Source organism: Ambystoma mexicanum, chromosome 1p (genome assembly GCF_040938575.1).
Source record: "Ambystoma mexicanum isolate Mex_15411 chromosome 1p, UKY_AmexF1_1, whole genome shotgun sequence".
Classification (NCBI taxonomy): Eukaryota; Metazoa; Chordata; class Amphibia; order Caudata; family Ambystomatidae; genus Ambystoma; species Ambystoma mexicanum.
This window is the reverse complement of record NC_090921.1, coordinates 4,593,547-4,618,996: the sequence shown is the minus strand read 5'-3', so window position 1 is coordinate 4,618,996 and position 25,450 is coordinate 4,593,547. Positions and strand designations below refer to the sequence as shown.

General features: G+C 45.1%; 3 non-coding genes across 3 annotated transcripts; all 3 read left to right on the top strand.

Annotated features, from left to right (window-relative positions):
* The first annotated feature begins 4,046 nt into the window (after positions 1–4,046).
* Positions 4,047–4,117, top strand: TRNAG-GCC (transfer RNA glycine (anticodon GCC)). Its single transcript has one exon. It is a non-coding gene; the product is annotated as a tRNA-Gly (tRNA).
* Positions 4,118–16,394: 12,277 nt separating this feature from the next.
* TRNAG-GCC (transfer RNA glycine (anticodon GCC)) lies at positions 16,395–16,465 on the top strand. The gene has a single exon. It is a non-coding gene; the product is annotated as a tRNA-Gly (tRNA).
* A 6,103-nt stretch (positions 16,466–22,568) lies between these two features.
* TRNAG-GCC (transfer RNA glycine (anticodon GCC)) lies at positions 22,569–22,639 on the top strand. Its single transcript has one exon. It is a non-coding gene; the product is annotated as a tRNA-Gly (tRNA).
* The last annotated feature ends 2,811 nt before the right edge of the window (positions 22,640–25,450 follow it).

Sequence of the window (25,450 nt, the reverse complement as noted above, 5' to 3'; positions counted from 1 at the left end):
GTAAAATGATTGTACACATGACTTGCTGTAGCCAGTCTCCTAACAGTTAGAGAGCCAGTTCTGCCATGGCACAGAGCAGGCTCAAATGTCACATATGCATCTCTGACAGTTGCTGTGATGCAAAGTCCATGCAGGCAGAGGTGGCATGGCATTTTTTGAATTCTTTTTTTATTTCAGCACTTAGGTGGTTGAACAAACAGTACAAAAATAAAGCATCAGGAGGCAAGGCATATACATTACATGGTGCCTGATTACATTGTATATCAGTGGTTAAGCCATATCTATTCTCAATCTGCCACAGAGTCAGTGCTTTGGTCATGTTGTGTATCAGTCAGTTTTCGAACATTATATAGTCCTTAAGAGCAGCCTATTTGTCTTTGGGATGACACCCCGCTGGGAGAGGGTAGCATACAGTATATCCATATCGTTGGCCAATTCCATATTTGACATCCACATATTGGGCATGAGAGGACAGTTGTCCTTCCATTTCTAATATATAACTCGTTTAGCTACGAAAAGACCTAGATTTAACAGTCTATGGATGATAATAAACATTTTGCCCACAACGTCAAACATACATGTACGGGAAAGCACGTCCACCCGAAAGCCAGTAATGTCCACTAGGACCTTGCACACCTCTGACCAATATGATCCCAGCATCGGGCAGGCCCAGAGAATATGCAAAAAGTCTGCATTTGGGGTCCGGCATATCGGGCACCTGCCCTCAGATTCTGAATTGAATAATGTGATTCTGGATGGGGTATAATGAAGGCAATTTACCATGTTAAAGTAGATGAGCTTAAACTCTTTTGCAAGTCTACAAAATGCTTGTCCATTGCTCAACACCATCTGCAAGTCCTGACTCCATTTGAGTCTAGCTTTTGACTCTATCTGTGGTGTATTCTGTTGTACTAGATTATATAGGGCAGATATCCCTCTCCTCACCTCCTGGAATTCATTATGTGTGACAAGCAAGGATAGGGAACTGGTTCCCACGGGAAAGAAGGCCAATGCCACCTAAATGATGCGTGCATGCGTTTAAATTGCAATATTTATAATGGCCCACTGTCGATCTGAGCCGTGACTCCATTCCAATCTTTGAAATGACCCTCAACAAACATGTCTCCCAGCGTGTGAAACTGTGCTTCCAGCCAGTCTGTGATGATCCTGCAGTCCATGATGGGGCTTAGGGCAGGATTGTTTATCGTAAGGGGCGGCAATCTCCACCTGCCGGAACAGTTTCCTCCACGCAGGAAGTGTGGATCCCACTGAGTCTACTGGATTGTCCCATTTATAGCAGTCAACAAGCAGAAGAGTTTGTAGATTGGCATCACTAGCAGTCACGGTTTCTAGTTTAACATGGGGATGTGCCATATCAGTCCCGAACCAGTATGCTGCAAACTGATTCTGTGCAAGCAAGTAGTATAATTCAAAATGTGTAGCCGCAAGGCTACCAGACTCATACCGCAGCGCTAAGACTGCTCATTGCATTGTAATTGGGCCGGGTGTCAACACAAAATCGGTGCACAGGCACACCCATTCAGTGAAAAAGTCTCTGCCTCGCCATAACAATATCTTACCGAACAAATATAGCAGCTTGGGAAGGACGATAACCTTCAGGCTGAAATTCTACCCATTAGCGACATTGGTGATTTGCTCCATCTCGCCAAGTTCCGCCGCAGTTGTATTATATATGCTCCATGGATACCGTCAAAGATTCCAATGTTTGAATGTGGAAATAGGGTACCGAAGTATTTAAATGGGGTGTCGGACCATTTGATGCCAGCCATGTTGGCGGGTCTCTTGGTTTTGGAGCTTAATGGAAACACTTTGGATTTAGCTCTACTAATGCAGAGTCTTGAGTATTTACTGAAATCAGTCACCACTTGGGTCAGGATCATGGGCTATATGCCCTGCCCGGATTCCTCACAAGTAATTGAATAGCATCAGCGCAAAGCAATATCATTTCAGGAGTGCCCCCCAGTTTGATGCCCTTATCTTGGAAATGATCGCTAATGATGTCTGCCAGCAGTTCCACCACCAATGCGAATAGTAGTGGGGAACGAGGGCTGCCTTGCCTCGTACACTTAGCTAAATGGAGAATTGAGGAGAGTATGTCATTCGATCTCCGCCTGGCGAATGGCTTTGTTCATAACAATCTAATCCAAGATGGAAAAATCAGGGCCAAAACCATATTTCTCTAGGACTTTGAAGAGGAATTGCCAGGACACAGAGTCAAATACTTTCTGCATGTCTAGAGAAACAGCCACTTCATGCACCTCTGGGTCCACTCAGATCAACATGTTGAATAGTCTTTGCAGATTTAGAGTCATCCCGACTGGTCCAGGTGCATTAGAAGGGTAGAAGCCTAGTTGGTATTATTTTGGCGTACCTTTTAACGTCCACCTTGATAAGAGATAGTGGACGGCAGAAGACGCAATCCCGCGCAGGCTTATTAAGTTATAAAAGCAAGATTATTATGAGTTCTCGCATTGATTCGGGTAATGTCCCTTTTGAAAGGGACTCCTCCCAAAGCTGTAATAGATATGGGGTAGGAGGTCCGGAAATTCTTCATAAAATTCTGGCATAGCCCATCTGACCTGGGTGCATTACCATTGGGCACCTCGCAGATTGCTGTTTTGATTTCTTCTTGCGTCATGGGACTTTTGAATAGGGCACTGGCTTCTCTGGAGAGCAGAGGGATCGGGATACTGTCTAGACATTGCTCCATTTCGGCATTGGCTGTTTTCCTCCTCGGGCCAAATAGTTCTCCATAAAACCAGTAGAAAGTGCCATTCATGTCTGTGCTGCAGTGCATTACTATCCCCACTTTAGATAATATGAACAAGATAGTTTTACTGCAGGTGTCTTTCCTAACCAGTTGGGGCAATAATTACCCGGTGTGCCTGCCTGGATGGAGGGTAGCCTGGGCGGACCCAAGGCACCAGTCTGATTTGGGGGGCCCAGACCAGCAGGGACCGGCAGGACCGTGATCACACGGTATGGGCCTGTAGGTCCGAAATGAGAGACAGTTACATTGGCAGATGGCAGTCGAACATGGTGGTCTTCCCAAGGCAGCAGGAGGCTGCCCTCGGTCTCTTCCTCTTTCAGGCGGGAGCTGTTTACTCGATGAGACAGCGGTCCTGGCCGGGTCTAGCTTCCCCTTTCCTTGCTAGGAGTCGCGGCAGGGCGGCTGGCCTTGGTGGCAGTTTGTTGGCCAGCAGGTGACCGCCAGCAGCACTTTGTAGATAAAGGGCTTCTATCTTCCTTAGGTTTAATCACACAACAGCAAACACCTTGACAAAGACGCGGGAGGGATGATCTAATAACTGCGACTATACCAATACTTACAGATATACCGATAGCGAAATAAAAAGTTTATCAAAAGTGAAATACACTGAATAGTGCAACCTCTCCCTAAGACTCGAAACACGTGTGGGTGTTGATTGGTATACAAAGAAAAGTCATTGGTCTTGATTAATTTCATCTAAACTCATTATGCTTGCGCCAAGAACCGTGCACTTCGAATCAATGTATGGTGAGAACTGAGAATTATTGGGCTGAGTTAACTTGTTTTTGGTGTTAATGGCATCCGCTTTTCTAGTTTCTTTGCAGAATTCATGAAGAATAATCTTTTGTCTAGAGGCAATGATATCATTGTGAAATAGAAGATATGAGCATTAATGAATGTATTCAATTTACAATGAAATGAGAAATTTGATTTTATTATTGAATAATATTTTCTAAAAGTCTTACCCATGAATCTGACCGGACATATTAATGTTGTAAGCAATAATGAGTTTGAAGGAATTGAAGTGGTTGACAAGGTTTCTCTTATTTCCCTGCGAACTACAGTAAGGCAGAGAGTAAAACTTAAAAAAAGGACGTAGCAAAGTATGAATGAAGATTTCACCAGAATGTGAGCTCTCTGCCTGCTCCCTGCTTTTGAAATTGAAAGTGCATTGCTTTCCTGTCGCTCTATCCGGTCCTTTGGCATTCGTGAATTGTGCTCAACTGCACTTTTTCCCACAGGGGTCAACATGCAAGCATTGGTGGTTCAGTGGTAGAATTCTCGCCTGCCACGCGGGAGGCCCGGGTTCGATTCCCGGCCAATGCAGCAAAGTTTTTTTTTACTTCTAAAAATCTGTTTGCATGCTGCTGACATTTTGAAAGTGAAATCAGAACATTATGCACATTATTCTGCAGCTCTAACGTAAACATTCATCCCTCTACCGCCCCCTGGAGCTTTCATGAAAGCATCCAAACGTCCCAGCCACGTCTACGAATTTGCTCACAGATGGTTTACTGGTGTATACTTGTTGAAGAAAATACCGCAAAGAAATTACCATAGCAAAATCCGCATGTTTCTAATATGTGCTCGCACAATACATTATCTATTTAACTCTGAACTTTTAATTATGCCACTTTTTATTGCCCACAGGGCAGAACTCCCGACTATAAACGGAGTGCTCTTCACTGCAGCATAAATCACGTTCTGTTGTGTAATGACTGCACGTAATTGAGGAGGTGTATACTATATGGGTGATCATCAGGGCTTTAAGTGGGCCGGTGTTAGCCTGGGCCACGCCTCGGCAGTCTCAAGAAAGGGCTCCTCAGGCAGTCCTGTAGCCGAAGCGTTGCACAGTTACACAGACTGCCTGCAGGTGTCATCATGCAGCATGAGGCCTTTTAAATGAGGCTTCATGAGGAGTGATGACTCTTTACAGGAAAACAAACGGAGAGACTGGTTACTGTTTCAGAGTAGTCATCACGCAGCAGGCAGCCCTTTCATTCAAGGAGCCTGTGGTTGTTATCCACGCGGCACCTTGAATGAAAGGGCTGCCTGGTGCGTGTGAGAGAGGGGCACACTGGTATTACACCTTTGGTGTGCCCCAGCCTTTCACCAACCCCTCTACCCTGCATTGGCGAGTGGGGGGGGGCTCTCATTTGGGGTGTGGCCTAAATACACACATACTTTGGCAACACCCCCCCTCAATGTAGCACCCCACTTTATCCACTGGTGAACATATTAACTATAGTTAGTGGTGTTCCCATGGAAGGGCAGGGGGGCACAGGCCCCCACTTTGATCAAGCTTGGCAGCACAACCTATTCCCACTGTAGTGAGCTGCATGTGGCCCACGCTGCCCGGTGCTGGGCGCATGCACAACACAGAAACTGCGAGAAACATCACAACATGATGAGTTCGTTTCTTGACTTTAGTCAGCTGAAAAGTTCGCACTTTGCAATTAAAGTGGGCTGCACATGACATTGTTACCTAATTCATATTTTGGCTTTCTTTCGGTGGCCAATGTGCTGTATGCACAAGGGGGCAGATAGGTCGTCAGGTTTGCCTGTACAGAGCAGGCAGACTGGCTTACCCAGGCCTTTAGTATCTTATCTGGAGTTAACTTCATTGAGTTATGTTTCTGTGGCCTACAATTTCGTGCATGCCGATAAACTCCACATTTTGATGTACTAACACCGAGATTCTCCCATATCCAGCTAGAATAGTTGATATTATTCCACATTTACTTGCATGCAAACCCTCCCGACATAGTCGGGAGTCTCTCAATTATTTCATCACAAATTGCGCTCTATTTTACCTTCTCCCTCCTAAAATATTTCTAACCCCCATTCAATCCAATGGGAACATTCAATTCTCCCGAGCTCTGTTACAAAACCTCCCTCCCAGCTGTGGCAAAGATGTTGTCATGTATGTTTTGATGTGACGGATTGTCATCTGCAAAGGTGTGAAAGCCCTGGCTTTTTTTATTCTTATTTAAATTAAATGCTGCTAATGATTCTAAGGCTGTCTGTGTAATGAGTACATGTAATTGGCGAAGGTGTATAGGGGTAAAAGGGGGTCAGACCCCCTCATTCATGGTACTACGTCCTTTCATCGACACCCGACACCCGTTTTTTCGACTGGTGTTTTTACGAATGGTTTTTGCCGAAAACACTCATCAACATTTTTTGGGGGGGGAATGGGGAGGGCATATTAAGGGATGGGGAAAACAGAAAATTGGTAGAGGAGGGGGAGGGGAGTAACCCCCCAAAAATGTATTGGACAAAAATTTGATGAGTTTTTTCGGCAAAACTCTTCGTAAAACCACCTGTCGAAAAAACGGCTGTCGATTAAATGACACAGAGCCCTCATTCATAAATGCGCCTTGGTAAAATGATTGTACACATGACTTGCTGTAGCCAGTCTCCTAACAGTTAGAGAGCCAGTTCTGCCATGGCACAGAGCAGGCTCAAATGTCACATATGCATCTCTGACAGTTGCTGTGATGCAAAGTCCATGCAGGCAGAGGTGGCATGGCATTTTTTGAATTCTTTTTTTATTTCAGCACTTAGGTGGTTGAACAAACAGTACAAAAATAAAGCATCAGGAGGCAAGGCATATACATTACATGGTGCCTGATTACATTGTATATCAGTGGTTAAGCCATATCTATTCTCAATCTGCCACAGAGTCAGTGCTTTGGTCATGTTGTGTATCAGTCAGTTTTCGAACATTATATAGTCCTTAAGAGCAGCCTATTTGTCTTTGGGATGACACCCCGCTGGGAGAGGGTAGCATACAGTATATCCATATCGTTGGCCAATTCCATATTTGACATCCACATATTGGGCATGAGAGGACAGTTGTCCTTCCATTTCTAATATATAACTCGTTTAGCTACGAAAAGACCTAGATTTAACAGTCTATGGATGATAATAAACATTTTGCCCACAACGTCAAACATACATGTACGGGAAAGCACGTCCACCCGAAAGCCAGTAATGTCCACTAGGACCTTGCACACCTCTGACCAATATGATCCCAGCATCGGGCAGGCCCAGAGAATATGCAAAAAGTCTGCATTTGGGGTCCGGCATATCGGGCACCTGCCCTCAGATTCTGAATTGAATAATGTGATTCTGGATGGGGTATAATGAAGGCAATTTACCATGTTAAAGTAGATGAGCTTAAACTCTTTTGCAAGTCTACAAAATGCTTGTCCATTGCTCAACACCATCTGCAAGTCCTGACTCCATTTGAGTCTAGCTTTTGACTCTATCTGTGGTGTATTCTGTTGTACTAGATTATATAGGGCAGATATCCCTCTCCTCACCTCCTGGAATTCATTATGTGTGACAAGCAAGGATAGGGAACTGGTTCCCACGGGAAAGAAGGCCAATGCCACCTAAATGATGCGTGCATGCGTTTAAATTGCAATATTTATAATGGCCCACTGTCGATCTGAGCCGTGACTCCATTCCAATCTTTGAAATGACCCTCAACAAACATGTCTCCCAGCGTGTGAAACTGTGCTTCCAGCCAGTCTGTGATGATCCTGCAGTCCATGATGGGGCTTAGGGCAGGATTGTTTATCGTAAGGGGCGGCAATCTCCACCTGCCGGAACAGTTTCCTCCACGCAGGAAGTGTGGATCCCACTGAGTCTACTGGATTGTCCCATTTATAGCAGTCAACAAGCAGAAGAGTTTGTAGATTGGCATCACTAGCAGTCACGGTTTCTAGTTTAACATGGGGATGTGCCATATCAGTCCCGAACCAGTATGCTGCAAACTGATTCTGTGCAAGCAAGTAGTATAATTCAAAATGTGTAGCCGCAAGGCTACCAGACTCATACCGCAGCGCTAAGACTGCTCATTGCATTGTAATTGGGCCGGGTGTCAACACAAAATCGGTGCACAGGCACACCCATTCAGTGAAAAAGTCTCTGCCTCGCCATAACAATATCTTACCGAACAAATATAGCAGCTTGGGAAGGACGATAACCTTCAGGCTGAAATTCTACCCATTAGCGACATTGGTGATTTGCTCCATCTCGCCAAGTTCCGCCGCAGTTGTATTATATATGCTCCATGGATACCGTCAAAGATTCCAATGTTTGAATGTGGAAATAGGGTACCGAAGTATTTAAATGGGGTGTCGGACCATTTGATGCCAGCCATGTTGGCGGGTCTCTTGGTTTTGGAGCTTAATGGAAACACTTTGGATTTAGCTCTACTAATGCAGAGTCTTGAGTATTTACTGAAATCAGTCACCACTTGGGTCAGGATCATGGGCTATATGCCCTGCCCGGATTCCTCACAAGTAATTGAATAGCATCAGCGCAAAGCAATATCATTTCAGGAGTGCCCCCCAGTTTGATGCCCTTATCTTGGAAATGATCGCTAATGATGTCTGCCAGCAGTTCCACCACCAATGCGAATAGTAGTGGGGAACGAGGGCTGCCTTGCCTCGTACACTTAGCTAAATGGAGAATTGAGGAGAGTATGTCATTCGATCTCCGCCTGGCGAATGGCTTTGTTCATAACAATCTAATCCAAGATGGAAAAATCAGGGCCAAAACCCTATTTCTCTAGGACTTTGAAGAGGAATTGCCAGGACACAGAGTCAAATACTTTCTGCATGTCTAGAGAAACAGCCACTTCATGCACCTCTGGGTCCACTCAGATCAACATGTTGAATAGTCTTTGCAGATTTAGAGTCATCCCGACTGGTCCAGGTGCATTAGAAGGGTAGAAGCCTAGTTGGTATTATTTTGGCGTACCTTTTAACGTCCACCTTGATAAGAGATAGTGGACGGCAGAAGACGCAATCCCGCGCAGGCTTATTAAGTTATAAAAGCAAGATTATTATGAGTTCTCGCATTGATTCGGGTAATGTCCCTTTTGAAAGGGACTCCTCCCAAAGCTGTAATAGATATGGGGTAGGAGGTCCGGAAATTCTTCATAAAATTCTGGCATAGCCCATCTGACCTGGGTGCATTACCATTGGGCACCTCGCAGATTGCTGTTTTGATTTCTTCTTGCGTCATGGGACTTTTGAATAGGGCACTGGCTTCTCTGGAGAGCAGAGGGATCGGGATACTGTCTAGACATTGCTCCATTTCGGCATTGGCTGTTTTCCTCCTCGGGCCAAATAGTTCTCCATAAAACCAGTAGAAAGTGCCATTCATGTCTGTGCTGCAGTGCATTACTATCCCCACTTTAGATAATATGAACAAGATAGTTTTACTGCAGGTGTCTTTCCTAACCAGTTGGGGCAATAATTACCCGGTGTGCCTGCCTGGATGGAGGGTAGCCTGGGCGGACCCAAGGCACCAGTCTGATCTGGGGGGCCCAGACCAGCAGGGACCGGCAGGACCGTGATCACACGGTATGGGCCTGTAGGTCCGAAATGAGAGACAGTTACATTGGCAGATGGCAGTCGAACATGGTGGTCTTCCCAAGGCAGCAGGAGGCTGCCCTCGGTCTCTTCCTCTTTCAGGCGGGAGCTGTTTACTCGATGAGACAGCGGTCCTGGCCGGGTCTAGCTTCCCCTTTCCTTGCTAGGAGTCGCGGCAGGGCGGCTGGCCTTGGTGGCAGTTTGTTGGCCAGCAGGTGACCGCCAGCAGCACTTTGTAGATAAAGGGCTTCTATCTTCCTTAGGTTTAATCACACAACAGCAAACACCTTGACAAAGACGCGGGAGGGATGATCTAATAACTGCGACTATACCAATACTTACAGATATACCGATAGCGAAATAAAAAGTTTATCAAAAGTGAAATACACTGAATAGTGCAACCTCTCCCTAAGACTCGAAACACGTGTGGGTGTTGATTGGTATACAAAGAAAAGTCATTGGTCTTGATTAATTTCATCTAAACTCATTATGCTTGCGCCAAGAACCGTGCACTTCGAATCAATGTATGGTGAGAACTGAGAATTATTGGGCTGAGTTAACTTGTTTTTGGTGTTAATGGCATCCGCTTTTCTAGTTTCTTTGCAGAATTCATGAAGAATAATCTTTTGTCTAGAGGCAATGATATCATTGTGAAATAGAAGATATGAGCATTAATGAATGTATTCAATTTACAATGAAATGAGAAATTTGATTTTATTATTGAATAATATTTTCTAAAAGTCTTACCCATGAATCTGACCGGACATATTAATGTTGTAAGCAATAATGAGTTTGAAGGAATTGAAGTGGTTGACAAGGTTTCTCTTATTTCCGTGCGAACTACAGTAAGGCAGAGAGTAAAACTTAAAAAAAGGACGTAGCAAAGTATGAATGAAGATTTCACCAGAATGTGAGCTCTCTGCCTGCTCCCTGCTTTTGAAATTGAAAGTGCATTGCTTTCCTGTCGCTCTATCCGGTCCTTTGGCATTCGTGAATTGTGCTCAACTGCACTTTTTCCCACAGGGGTCAACATGCAAGCATTGGTGGTTCAGTGGTAGAATTCTAGCCTGCCACGCGGGAGGCCCGGGTTCGATTCCCGGCCAATGCAGCAAAGTTTTTTTTTACTTCTAAAAATCTGTTTGCATGCTGCTGACATTTTGAAAGTGAAATCAGAACATTATGCACATTATTCTGCAGCTCTAACGTAAACATTCATCCCTCTACCGCCCCCTGGAGCTTTCATGAAAGCATCCAAACGTCCCAGCCACGTCTACGAATTTGCTCACAGATGGTTTACTGGTGTATACTTGTTGAAGAAAATACCGCAAAGAAATTACCATAGCAAAATCCGCATGTTTCTAATATGTGCTCGCACAATACATTATCTATTTAACTCTGAACTTTTAATTATGCCACTTTTTATTGCCCACAGGGCAGAACTCCCGACTATAAACGGAGTGCTCTTCACTGCAGCATAAATCACGTTCTGTTGTGTAATGACTGCACGTAATTGAGGAGGTGTATACTATATGGGTGATCATCAGGGCTTTAAGTGGGCCGGTGTTAGCCTGGGCCACGCCTCGGCAGTCTCAAGAAAGGGCTCCTCAGGCAGTCCTGTAGCCGAAGCGTTGCACAGTTACACAGACTGCCTGCAGGTGTCATCATGCAGCATGAGGCCTTTTAAATGAGGCTTCATGAGGAGTGATGACTCTTTACAGGAAAACAAACGGAGAGACTGGTTACTGTTTCAGAGTAGTCATCACGCAGCAGGCAGCCCTTTCATTCAAGGAGCCTGTGGTTGTTATCCACGCGGCACCTTGAATGAAAGGGCTGCCTGGTGCGTGTGAGAGAGGGGCACACTGGTATTACACCTTTGGTGTGCCCCAGCCTTTCACCAACCCCTCTACCCTGCATTGGCGAGTGGGGGGGGGCTCTCATTTGGGGTGTGGCCTAAATACACACATACTTTGGCAACACCCCCCCTCAATGTAGCACCCCACTTTATCCACTGGTGAACATATTAACTATAGTTAGTGGTGTTCCCATGGAAGGGCAGGGGGGCACAGGCCCCCACTTTGATCAAGCTTGGCAGCACAACCTATTCCCACTGTAGTGAGCTGCATGTGGCCCACGCTGCCCGGTGCTGGGCGCATGCACAACACAGAAACTGCGAGAAACATCACAACATGATGAGTTCGTTTCTTGACTTTAGTCAGCTGAAAAGTTCGCACTTTGCAATTAAAGTGGGCTGCACATGACATTGTTACCTAATTCATATTTTGGCTTTCTTTCGGTGGCCAATGTGCTGTATGCACAAGGGGGCAGATAGGTCGTCAGGTTTGCCTGTACAGAGCAGGCAGACTGGCTTACCCAGGCCTTTAGTATCTTATCTGGAGTTAACTTCATTGAGTTATGTTTCTGTGGCCTACAATTTCGTGCATGCCGATAAACTCCACATTTTGATGTACTAACACCGAGATTCTCCCATATCCAGCTAGAATAGTTGATATTATTCCACATTTACTTGCATGCAAACCCTCCCGACATAGTCGGGAGTCTCTCAATTATTTCATCACAAATTGCGCTCTATTTTACCTTCTCCCTCCTAAAATATTTCTAACCCCCATTCAATCCAATGGGAACATTCAATTCTCCCGAGCTCTGTTACAAAACCTCCCTCCCAGCTGTGGCAAAGATGTTGTCATGTATGTTTTGATGTGACGGATTGTCATCTGCAAAGGTGTGAAAGCCCTGGCTTTTTTTATTCTTATTTAAATTAAATGCTGCTAATGATTCTAAGGCTGTCTGTGTAATGAGTACATGTAATTGGCGAAGGTGTATAGGGATAAAAGGGGGTCAGACCCCCTCATTCATGGTACTACGTCCTTTCATCGACACCCGACACCCGTTTTTTCGACTGGTGTTTTTACGAATGGTTTTTGCCGAAAACACTCATCAACATTTTTTGGGGGGGGAATGGGGAGGGCATATTAAGGGATGGGGAAAACAGAAAATTGGTAGAGGAGGGGGAGGGGAGTAACCCCCCAAAAATGTATTGGACAAAAATTTGATGAGTTTTTTCGGCAAAACTCTTCGTAAAACCACCCGTCGAAAAAACGGCTGTCGATTAAATGACACAGAGCCCTCATTCATAAATGCGCCTTGGTAAAATGATTGTACACATGACTTGCTGTAGCCAGTCTCCTAACAGTTAGAGAGCCAGTTCTGCCATGGCACAGAGCAGGCTCAAATGTCACATATGCATCTCTGACAGTTGCTGTGATGCAAAGTCCATGCAGGCAGAGGTGGCATGGCATTTTTTGAATTCTTTTTTTATTTCAGCACTTAGGTGGTTGAACAAACAGTACAAAAATAAAGCATCAGGAGGCAAGGCATATACATTACATGGTGCCTGATTACATTGTATATCAGTGGTTAAGCCATATCTATTCTCAATCTGCCACAGAGTCAGTGCTTTGGTCATGTTGTGTATCAGTCAGTTTTCGAACATTATATAGTCCTTAAGAGCAGCCTATTTGTCTTTGGGATGACACCCCGCTGGGAGAGGGTAGCATACAGTATATCCATATCGTTGGCCAATTCCATATTTGACATCCACATATTGGGCATGAGAGGACAGTTGTCCTTCCATTTCTAATATATAACTCGTTTAGCTACGAAAAGACCTAGATTTAACAGTCTATGGATGATAATAAACATTTTGCCCACAACGTCAAACATACATGTACGGGAAAGCACGTCCACCCGAAAGCCAGTAATGTCCACTAGGACCTTGCACACCTCTGACCAATATGATCCCAGCATCGGGCAGGCCCAGAGAATATGCAAAAAGTCTGCATTTGGGGTCCGGCATATCGGGCACCTGCCCTCAGATTCTGAATTGAATAATGTGATTCTGGATGGGGTATAATGAAGGCAATTTACCATGTTAAAGTAGATGAGCTTAAACTCTTTTGCAAGTCTACAAAATGCTTGTCCATTGCTCAACACCATCTGCAAGTCCTGACTCCATTTGAGTCTAGCTTTTGACTCTATCTGTGGTGTATTCTGTTGTACTAGATTATATAGGGCAGATATCCCTCTCCTCACCTCCTGGAATTCATTATGTGTGACAAGCAAGGATAGGGAACTGGTTCCCACGGGAAAGAAGGCCAATGCCACCTAAATGATGCGTGCATGCGTTTAAATTGCAATATTTATAATGGCCCACTGTCGATCTGAGCCGTGACTCCATTCCAATCTTTGAAATGACCCTCAACAAACATGTCTCCCAGCGTGTGAAACTGTGCTTCCAGCCAGTCTGTGATGATCCTGCAGTCCATGATGGGGCTTAGGGCAGGATTGTTTATCGTAAGGGGCGGCAATCTCCACCTGCCGGAACAGTTTCCTCCACGCAGGAAGTGTGGATCCCACTGAGTCTACTGGATTGTCCCATTTATAGCAGTCAACAAGCAGAAGAGTTTGTAGATTGGCATCACTAGCAGTCACGGTTTCTAGTTTAACATGGGCATGTGCCATATCAGTCCCGAACCAGTATGCTGCAAACTGATTCTGTGCAAGCAAGTAGTATAATTCAAAATGTGTAGCCGCAAGGCTACCAGACTCATACCGCAGCGCTAAGACTGCTCATTGCATTGTAATTGGGCCGGGTGTCAACACAAAATCGGTGCACAGGCACACCCATTCAGTGAAAAAGTCTCTGCCTCGCCATAACAATATCTTACCGAACAAATATAGCAGCTTGGGAAGGACGATAACCTTCAGGCTGAAATTCTACCCATTAGCGACATTGGTGATTTGCTCCACCTCGCCAAGTTCCGCCGCAGTTGTATTATATATGCTCCATGGATACCGTCAAAGATTCCAATGTTTGAATGTGGAAATAGGGTACCGAAGTATTTAAATGGGGTGTCGGACCATTTGATGCCAGCCATGTTGGCGGGTCTCATGGTTTTGGAGCTTAATGGAAACACTTTGGATTTAGCTCTACTAATGCAGAGTCTTGAGTATTTACTGAAATCAGTCACCACTTGGGTCAGGATCATGGGCTATATGCCCTGCCCGGATTCCTCACAAGTAATTGAATAGCATCAGCGCAAAGCAATATCATTTCAGGAGTTCCCCCCAGTTTGATGCCCTTATCTTGGAAATGATCGCTAATGATGTCTGCCAGCAGTTCCACCACCAATGCGAATAGTAGTGGGGAACGAGGGCTGCCTTGCCTCGTACACTTAGCTAAATGGAGAATTGAGGAGAGTATGTCATTCGATCTCCGCCTGGCGAATGGCTTTGTTCATAACAATCTAATCCAAGATGGAAAAATCAGGGCCAAAACCATATTTCTCTAGGACTTTGAAGAGGAATTGCCAGGACACAGAGTCAAATACTTTCTGCATGTCTAGAGAAACAGCCACTTCATGCACCTCTGGGTCCACTCAGATCAACATGTTGAATAGTCTTTGCAGATTTAGAGTCATCCCGACTGGTCCAGGTGCATTAGAAGGGTAGAAGCCTAGTTGGTATTATTTTGGCGTACCTTTTAACGTCCACCTTGATAAGAGATAGTGGACGGCAGAAGACGCAATCCCGCGCAGGCTTATTAAGTTATAAAAGCAAGATTATTATGAGTTCTCGCATTGATTCGGGTAATGTCCCTTTTGAAAGGGACTCCTCCCAAAGCTGTAATAGATATGGGGTAGGAGGTCCGGAAATTCTTCATAAAATTCTGGCATAGCCCATCTGACCTGGGTGCATTACCATTGGGCACCTCGCAGATTGCTGTTTTGATTTCTTCTTGCGTCATGGGACTTTTGAATAGGGCACTGGCTTCTCTGGAGAGCAGAGGGATCGGGATACTGTCTAGACATTGCTCCATTTCGGCATTGGCTGTTTTCCTCCTCGGGCCAAATAGTTCTCCATAAAACCAGTAGAAAGTGCCATTCATGTCTGTGCTGCAGTGCATTACTATCCCCACTTTAGATAATATGAACAAGATAGTTTTACTGCAGGTGTCTTTCCTAACCAGTTGGGGCAATAATTACCCGGTGTGCCTGCCTGGATGGAGGGTAGCCTGGGCGGACCCAAGGCACCAGTCTGATCTGGGGGGCCCAGACCAGCAGGGACCGGCAGGACCGTGATCACACGGTATGGGCCTGTAGGTCCGAAATGAGAGACAGTTACATTGGCAGATGGCAGTCGAACATGGTGGTCTTCCCAAGGCAGCAGGAGGCTGCCCTCGGTCTCTTCCTCTTTCAGGCGGGAGCTGTTTACTCGATGAGACAGCGGTCCTGGCCGGGTCTAGCTTCCCCTTTCCTTGCTAGGAGTCGCGGCAGGGCGGCTGGCCTTGGTGGCAGTTTGTTGGCCAGCAGGTGACCGCCAGCAGCACTTTGTAGATAAAGGGCTTCTATCTTCCTTAGGTTTAATCACACAACAGCAAACACCTTGACAAAGACGCGGGAGGGATGATCTAATAACTGCGACTATACCAATACTTACAGATATACCGATAGCGAAATAAAAAGTTTATCAAAAGTGAAATACACTGAATAGTGCAACCTCTCCCTAAGACTCGAAACACGTGTGGGTGTTGATTGGTATACAAAGAAAAGTCATTGGTCTTGATTAATTTCATCTAAACTCATTATGCTTGCGCCAAGAACCGTGCACTTCGAATCAATGTATGGTGAGAACTGAGAATTATTGGGCTGAGTTAACTTGTTTTTGGTGTTAATGGCATCCGCTTTTCTAGTTTCTTTGCAGAATTCATGAAGAATAATCTTTTGTCTAGAGGCAATGATATCATTGTGAAATAGAAGATATGAGCATTAATGAATGTATTCAATTTACAATGAAATGAGAAATTTGATTTTATTATTGAATAATATTTTCTAAAAGTCTTACCCATGAATCTGACCGGACATATTAATGTTGTAAGCAATAATGAGTTTGAAGGAATTGAAGTGGTTGACAAGGTTTCTCTTATTTCCCTGCGAACTACAGTAAGGCAGAGAGTAAAACTTAAAAAAAGGACGTAGCAAAGTATGAATGAAGATTTCACCAGAATGTGAGCTCTCTGCCTGCTCCCTGCTTTTGAAATTGAAAGTGCATTGCTTTCCTGTCGCTCTATCCGGTCCTTTGGCATTCGTGAATTGTGCTCAACTGCACTTTTTCCCACAGGGGTCAACATGCAAGCATTGGTGGTTCAGTGGTAGAATTCTCGCCTGCCACGCGGGAGGCCCGGGTTCGATTCCCGGCCAATGCAGCAAAGTTTTTTTTTACTTCTAAAAATCTGTTTGCATGCTGCTGACATTTTGAAAGTGAAATCAGAACATTATGCACATTATTCTGCAGCTCTAACGTAAACATTCATCCCTCTACCGCCCCCTGGAGCTTTCATGAAAGCATCCAAACGTCCCAGCCACGTCTACGAATTTGCTCACAGATGGTTTACTGGTGTATACTTGTTGAAGAAAATACCGCAAAGAAATTACCATAGCAAAATCCGCATGTTTCTAATATGTGCTCGCACAATACATTATCTATTTAACTCTGAACTTTTAATTATGCCACTTTTTATTGCCCACAGGGCAGAACTCCCGACTATAAACGGAGTGCTCTTCACTGCAGCATAAATCACGTTCTGTTGTGTAATGACTGCACGTAATTGAGGAGGTGTATACTATATGGGTGATCATCAGGGCTTTAAGTGGGCCGGTGTTAGCCTGGGCCACGCCTCGGCAGTCTCAAGAAAGGGCTCCTCAGGCAGTCCTGTAGCCGAAGCGTTGCACAGTTACACAGACTGCCTGCAGGTGTCATCATGCAGCATGAGGCCTTTTAAATGAGGCTTCATGAGGAGTGATGACTCTTTACAGGAAAACAAACGGAGAGACTGGTTACTGTTTCAGAGTAGTCATCACGCAGCAGGCAGCCCTTTCATTCAAGGAGCCTGTGGTTGTTATCCACGCGGCACCTTGAATGAAAGGGCTGCCTGGTGCGTGTGAGAGAGGGGCACACTGGTATTACACCTTTGGTGTGCCCCAGCCTTTCACCAACCCCTCTACCCTGCATTGGCGAGTGGGGGGGGGCTCTCATTTGGGGTGTGGCCTAAATACACACATACTTTGGCAACACCCCCCCTCAATGTAGCACCCCACTTTATCCACTGGTGAACATATTAACTATAGTTAGTGGTGTTCCCATGGAAGGGCAGGGGGGCACAGGCCCCCACTTTGATCAAGCTTGGCAGCACAACCTATTCCCACTGTAGTGAGCTGCATGTGGCCCACGCTGCCCGGTGCTGGGCGCATGCACAACACAGAAACTGCGAGAAACATCACAACATGATGAGTTCGTTTCTTGACTTTAGTCAGCTGAAAAGTTCGCACTTTGCAATTAAAGTGGGCTGCACATGACATTGTTACCTAATTCATATTTTGGCTTTCTTTCGGTGGCCAATGTGCTGTATGCACAAGGGGGCAGATAGGTCGTCAGGTTTGCCTGTACAGAGCAGGCAGACTGGCTTACCCAGGCCTTTAGTATCTTATCTGGAGTTAACTTCATTGAGTTATGTTTCTGTGGCCTACAATTTCGTGCATGCCGATAAACTCCACATTTTGATGTACTAACACCGAGATTCTCCCATATCCAGCTAGAATAGTTGATATTATTCCACATTTACTTGCATGCAAACCCTCCCGACATAGTCGGGAGTCTCTCAATTATTTCATCACAAATTGCGCTCTATTTTACCTTCTCCCTCCTAAAATATTTCTAACCCCCATTCAATCCAATGGGAACATTCAATTCTCCCGAGCTCTGTTACAAAACCTCCCTCCCAGCTGTGGCAAAGATGTTGTCATGTATGTTTTGATGTGACGGATTGTCATCTGCAAAGGTGTGAAAGCCCTGGCTTTTTTTATTCTTATTTAAATTAAATGCTGCTAATGATTCTAAGGCTGTCTGTGTAATGAGTACATGTAATTGGCGAAGGTGTATAGGGGTAAAAGGGGGTCAGACCCCCTCATTCATGGTACTACGTCCTTTCATCGACACCCGACACCCGTTTTTTCGACTGGTGTTTTTACGAATGGTTTTTGCCGAAAACACTCATCAACATTTTTTGGGGGGGGAATGGGGAGGGCATATTAAGGGATGGGGAAAACAGAAAATTGGTAGAGGAGGGGGAGGGGAGTAACCCCCCAAAAATGTATTGGACAAAAATTTGATGAGTTTTTTCGGCAAAACTCTTCGTAAAACCACCCGTCGAAAAAACGGCTGTCGATTAAATGACACAGAGCCCTCATTCATAAATGCGCCTTGGTAAAATGATTGTACACATGACTTGCTGTAGCCAGTCTCCTAACAGTTAGAGAGCCAGTTCTGCCATGGCACAGAGCAGGCTCAAATGTCACATATGCATCTCTGACAGTTGCTGTGATGCAAAGTCCATGCAGGCAGAGGTGGCATGGCATTTTTTGAATTCTTTCTTTATTTCAGCACTTAGGTGGTTGAACAAACAGTACAAAAATAAAGCATCAGGAGGCAAGGCATATACATTACATGGTGCCTGATTACATTGTATATCAGTGGTTAAGCCATATCTATTCTCAATCTGCCACAGAGTCAGTGCTTTGGTCATGTTGTGTATCAGTCAGTTTTCGAACATTATATAGTCCTTAAGAGCAGCCTATTTGTCTTTGGGATGACACCCCGCTGGGAGAGGGTAGCATACAGTATATCCATATCGTTGGCCAATTCCATATTTGACATCCACATATTGGGCATGAGAGGACAGTTGTCCTTCCATTTCTAATATATAACTCGTTTAGCTACGAAAAGACCTAGATTTAACAGTCTATGGATGATAATAAACATTTTGCCCACAACGTCAAACATACATGTACGGGAAAGCACGTCCACCCGAAAGCCAGTAATGTCCACTAGGACCTTGCACACCTCTGACCAATATGATCCCAGCATCGGGCAGGCCCAGAGAATATGCAAAAAGTCTGCATTTGGGGTCCGGCATATCGGGCACCTGCCCTCAGATTCTGAATTGAATAATGTGATTCTGGATGGGGTATAATGAAGGCAATTTACCATGTTAAAGTAGATGAGCTTAAACTCTTTTGCAAGTCTACAAAATGCTTGTCCATTGCTCAACACCATCTGCAAGTCCTGACTCCATTTGAGTCTAGCTTTTGACTCTATCTGTGGTGTATTCTGTTGTACTAGATTATATAGGGCAGATATCCCTCTCCTCACCTCCTGGAATTCATTATGTGTGACAAGCAAGGATAGGGAACTGGTTCCCACGGGAAAGAAGGCCAATGCCACCTAAATGATGCGTGCATGCGTTTAAATTGCAATATTTATAATGGCCCACTGTCGATCTGAGCCGTGACTCCATTCCAATCTTTGAAATGACCCTCAACAAACATGTCTCCCAGCGTGTGAAACTGTGCTTCCAGCCAGTCTGTGATGATCCTGCAGTCCATGATGGGGCTTAGGGCAGGATTGTTTATCGTAAGGGGCGGCAATCTCCACCTGCCGGAACAGTTTCCTCCACGCAGGAAGTGTGGATCCCACTGAGTCTACTGGATTGTCCCATTTATAGCAGTCAACAAGCAGAAGAGTTTGTAGATTGGCATCACTAGCAGTCACGGTTTCTAGTTTAACATGGGGATGTGCCATATCAGTCCCGAACCAGTATGCTGCAAACTGATTCTGTGCAAGCAAGTAGTATAATTCAAAATGTGTAGCCGCAAGGCTACCAGACTCATACCGCAGCGCTAAGACTGCTCATTGCATTGTAATTGGGCCGGGTGTCAACACAAAATCGGTGCACAGGCACACCCATTCAGTGAAAAAGTCTCTGCCTCGCCATAACAATATCTTACCGAACAAATATAGCAGCTTGGGAAGGACGATAACCTTCAGGCTGAAATTCTACCCATTAGCGACATTGGTGATTTGCTCCATCTCGCCAAGTTCCGCCGCAGTTGTATTATATATGCTCCATGGATACCGTCAAAGATTCCAATGTTTGAATGTGGAAATAGGGTACCGAAGTATTTAAATGGGGTGTCGGACCATTTGATGCCAGCCATGTTGGCGGGTCTCTTGGTTTTGGAGCTTAATGGAAACACTTTGGATTTAGCTCTACTAATGCAGAGTCTTGAGTATTTACTGAAATCAGTCACCACTTGGGTCAGGATCATGGGCTATATGCCCTGCCCGGATTCCTCACAAGTAATTGAATAGCATCAGCGCAAAGCAATATCATTTCAGGAGTGCCCCCCAGTTTGATGCCCTTATCTTGGAAATGATCGCTAATGATGTCTGCCAGCAGTTCCACCACCAATGCGAATAGTAGTGGGGAACGAGGGCTGCCTTGCCTCGTACACTTAGCTAAATGGAGAATTGAGGAGAGTATGTCATTCGATCTCCGCCTGGCGAATGGCTTTGTTCATAACAATCTAATCCAAGATGGAAAAATCAGGGCCAAAACCCTATTTCTCTAGGACTTTGAAGAGGAATTGCCAGGACACAGAGTCAAATACTTTCTGCATGTCTAGAGAAACAGCCACTTCATGCACCTCTGGGTCCACTCAGATCAACATGTTGAATATTCTTTGCAGATTTAGAGTCATCCCGACTGGTCCAGGTGCATTAGAAGGGTAGAAGCCTAGTTGGTATTATTTTGGCGTACCTTTTAACGTCCACCTTGATAAGAGATAGTGGACGGCAGAAGACGCAATCCCGCGCAGGCTTATTAAGTTATAAAAGCAAGATTATTATGAGTTCTCGCATTGATTCGGGTAATGTCCCTTTTGAAAGGGACTCCTCCCAAAGCTGTAATAGATATGGGGTAGGAGGTCCGGAAATTCTTCATAAAATTCTGGCATAGCCCATCTGACCTGGGTGCATTACCATTGGGCACCTCGCAGATTGCTGTTTTGATTTCTTCTTGCGTCATGGGACTTTTGAATAGGGCACTGGCTTCTCTGGAGAGCAGAGGGATCGGGATACTGTCTAGACATTGCTCCATTTCGGCATTGGCTGTTTTCCTCCTCGGGCCAAATAGTTCTCCATAAAACCAGTAGAAAGTGCCATTCATGTCTGTGCTGCAGTGCATTACTATCCCCACTTTAGATAATATGAACAAGATAGTTTTACTGCAGGTGTCTTTCCTAACCAGTTGGGGCAATAATTACCCGGTGTGCCTGCCTGGATGGAGGGTAGCCTGGGCGGACCCAAGGCACCAGTCTGATCTGGGGGGCCCAGACCAGCAGGGACCGGCAGGACCGTGATCACACGGTATGGGCCTGTAGGTCCGAAATGAGAGACAGTTACATTGGCAGATGGCAGTCGAACATGGTGGTCTTCCCAAGGCAGCAGGAGGCTGCCCTCGGTCTCTTCCTCTTTCAGGCGGGAGCTGTTTACTCGATGAGACAGCGGTCCTGGCCGGGTCTAGCTTCCCCTTTCCTTGCTAGGAGTCGCGGCAGGGCGGCTGGCCTTGGTGGCAGTTTGTTGGCCAGCAGGTGACCGCCAGCAGCACTTTGTAGATAAAGGGCTTCTATCTTCCTTAGGTTTAATCACACAACAGCAAACACCTTGACAAAGACGCGGGAGGGATGATCTAATAACTGCGACTATACCAATACTTACAGATATACCGATAGCGAAATAAAAAGTTTATCAAAAGTGAAATACACTGAATAGTGCAACCTCTCCCTAAGACTCGAAACACGTGTGGGTGTTGATTGGTATACAAAGAAAAGTCATTGGTCTTGATTAATTTCATCTAAACTCATTATGCTTGCGCCAAGAACCGTGCACTTCGAATCAATGTATGGTGAGAACTGAGAATTATTGGGCTGAGTTAACTTGTTTTTGGTGTTAATGGCATCCGCTTTTCTAGTTTCTTTGCAGAATTCATGAAGAATAATCTTTTGTCTAGAGGCAATGATATCATTGTGAAATAGAAGATATGAGCATTAATGAATGTATTCAATTTACAATGAAATGAGAAATTTGATTTTATTATTGAATAATATTTTCTAAAAGTCTTACCCATGAATCTGACCGGACATATTAATGTTGTAAGCAATAATGAGTTTGAAGGAATTGAAGTGGTTGACAAGGTTTCTCTTATTTCCGTGCGAACTACAGTAAGGCAGAGAGTAAAACTTAAAAAAAGGACGTAGCAAAGTATGAATGAAGATTTCACCAGAATGTGAGCTCTCTGCCTGCTCCCTGCTTTTGAAATTGAAAGTGCATTGCTTTCCTGTCGCTCTATCCGGTCCTTTGGCATTCGTGAATTGTGCTCAACTGCACTTTTTCCCACAGGGGTCAACATGCAAGCATTGGTGGTTCAGTGGTAGAATTCTCGCCTGCCACGCGGGAGGCCCGGGTTCGATTCCCGGCCAATGCAGCAAAGTTTTTTTTTACTTCTAAAAATCTGTTTGCATGCTGCTGACATTTTGAAAGTGAAATCAGAACATTATGCACATTATTCTGCAGCTCTAACGTAAACATTCATCCCTCTACCGCCCCCTGGAGCTTTCATGAAAGCATCCAAACGTCCCAGCCACGTCTACGAATTTGCTCACAGATGGTTTACTGGTGTATACTTGTTGAAGAAAATACCGCAAAGAAATTACCATAGCAAAATCCGCATGTTTCTAATATGTGCTCGCACAATACATTATCTATTTAACTCTGAACTTTTAATTATGCCACTTTTTATTGCCCACAGGGCAGAACTCCCGACTATAAACGGAGTGCTCTTCACTGCAGCATAAATCACGTTCTGTTGTGTAATGACTGCACGTAATTGAGGAGGTGTATACTATATGGGTGATCATCAGGGCTTTAAGTGGGCCGGTGTTAGCCTGGGCCACGCCTCGGCAGTCTCAAGAAAGGGCTCCTCAGGCAGTCCTGTAGCCGAAGCGTTGCACAGTTACACAGACTGCCTGCAGGTGTCATCATGCAGCATGAGGCCTTTTAAATGAGGCTTCATGAGGAGTGATGACTCTTTACAGGAAAACAAACGGAGAGACTGGTTACTGTTTCAGAGTAGTCATCACGCAGCAGGCAGCCCTTTCATTCAAGGAGCCTGTGGTTGTTATCCACGCGGCACCTTGAATGAAAGGGCTGCCTGGTGCGTGTGAGAGAGGGGCACACTGGTATTACACCTTTGGTGTGCCCCAGCCTTTCACCAACCCCTCTACCCTGCATTGGCGAGTGGGGGGGGGCTCTCATTTGGGGTGTGGCCTAAATACACACATACTTTGGCAACACCCCCCCTCAATGTAGCACCCCACTTTATCCACTGGTGAACATATTAACTATAGTTAGTGGTGTTCCCATGGAAGGGCAGGGGGGCACAGGCCCCCACTTTGATCAAGCTTGGCAGCACAACCTATTCCCACTGTAGTGAGCTGCATGTGGCCCACGCTGCCCGGTGCTGGGCGCATGCACAACACAGAAACTGCGAGAAACATCACAACATGATGAGTTCGTTTCTTGACTTTAGTCAGCTGAAAAGTTCGCACTTTGCAATTAAAGTGGGCTGCACATGACATTGTTACCTAATTCATATTTTGGCTTTCTTTCGGTGGCCAATGTGCTGTATGCACAAGGGGGCAGATAGGTCGTCAGGTTTGCCTGTACAGAGCAGGCAGACTGGCTTACCCAGGCCTTTAGTATCTTATCTGGAGTTAACTTCATTGAGTTATGTTTCTGTGGCCTACAATTTCGTGCATGCCGATAAACTCCACATTTTGATGTACTAACACCGAGATTCTCCCATATCCAGCTAGAATAGTTGATATTATTCCACATTTACTTGCATGCAAACCCTCCCGACATAGTCGGGAGTCTCTCAATTATTTCATCACAAATTGCGCTCTATTTTACCTTCTCCCTCCTAAAATATTTCTAACCCCCATTCAATCCAATGGGAACATTCAATTCTCCCGAGCTCTGTTACAAAACCTCCCTCCCAGCTGTGGCAAAGATGTTGTCATGTATGTTTTGATGTGACGGATTGTCATCTGCAAAGGTGTGAAAGCCCTGGCTTTTTTTATTCTTATTTAAATTAAATGCTGCTAATGATTCTAAGGCTGTCTGTGTAATGAGTACATGTAATTGGCGAAGGTGTATAGGGGTAAAAGGGGGTCAGACCCCCTCATTCATGGTACTACGTCCTTTCATCGACACCCGACACCCGTTTTTTCGACTGGTGTTTTTACGAATGGTTTTTGCCGAAAACACTCATCAACATTTTTTGGGGGGGGAATGGGGAGGGCATATTAAGGGATGGGGAAAACAGAAAATTGGTAGAGGAGGGGGAGGGGAGTAACCCCCCAAAAATGTATTGGACAAAAATTTGATGAGTTTTTTCGGCAAAACTCTTCGTAAAACCACCCGTCGAAAAAACGGCTGTCGATTAAATGACACAGAGCCCTCATTCATAAATGCGCCTTGGTAAAATGATTGTACACATGACTTGCTGTAGCCAGTCTCCTAACAGTTAGAGAGCCAGTTCTGCCATGGCACAGAGCAGGCTCAAATGTCACATATGCATCTCTGACAGTTGCTGTGATGCAAAGTCCATGCAGGCAGAGGTGGCATGGCATTTTTTGAATTCTTTTTTTATTTCAGCACTTAGGTGGTTGAACAAACAGTACAAAAATAAAGCATCAGGAGGCAAGGCATATACATTACATGGTGCCTGATTACATTGTATATCAGTGGTTAAGCCATATCTATTCTCAATCTGCCACAGAGTCAGTGCTTTGGTCATGTTGTGTATCAGTCAGTTTTCGAACATTATATAGTCCTTAAGAGCAGCCTATTTGTCTTTGGGATGACACCCCGCTGGGAGAGGGTAGCATACAGTATATCCATATCGTTGGCCAATTCCATATTTGACATCCACATATTGGGCATGAGAGGACAGTTGTCCTTCCATTTCTAATATATAACTCGTTTAGCTACGAAAAGACCTAGATTTAACAGTCTATGGATGATAATAAACATTTTGCCCACAACGTCAAACATACATGTACGGGAAAGCACGTCCACCCGAAAGCCAGTAATGTCCACTAGGACCTTGCACACCTCTGACCAATATGATCCCAGCATCGGGCAGGCCCAGAGAATATGCAAAAAGTCTGCATTTGGGGTCCGGCATATCGGGCACCTGCCCTCAGATTCTGAATTGAATAATGTGATTCTG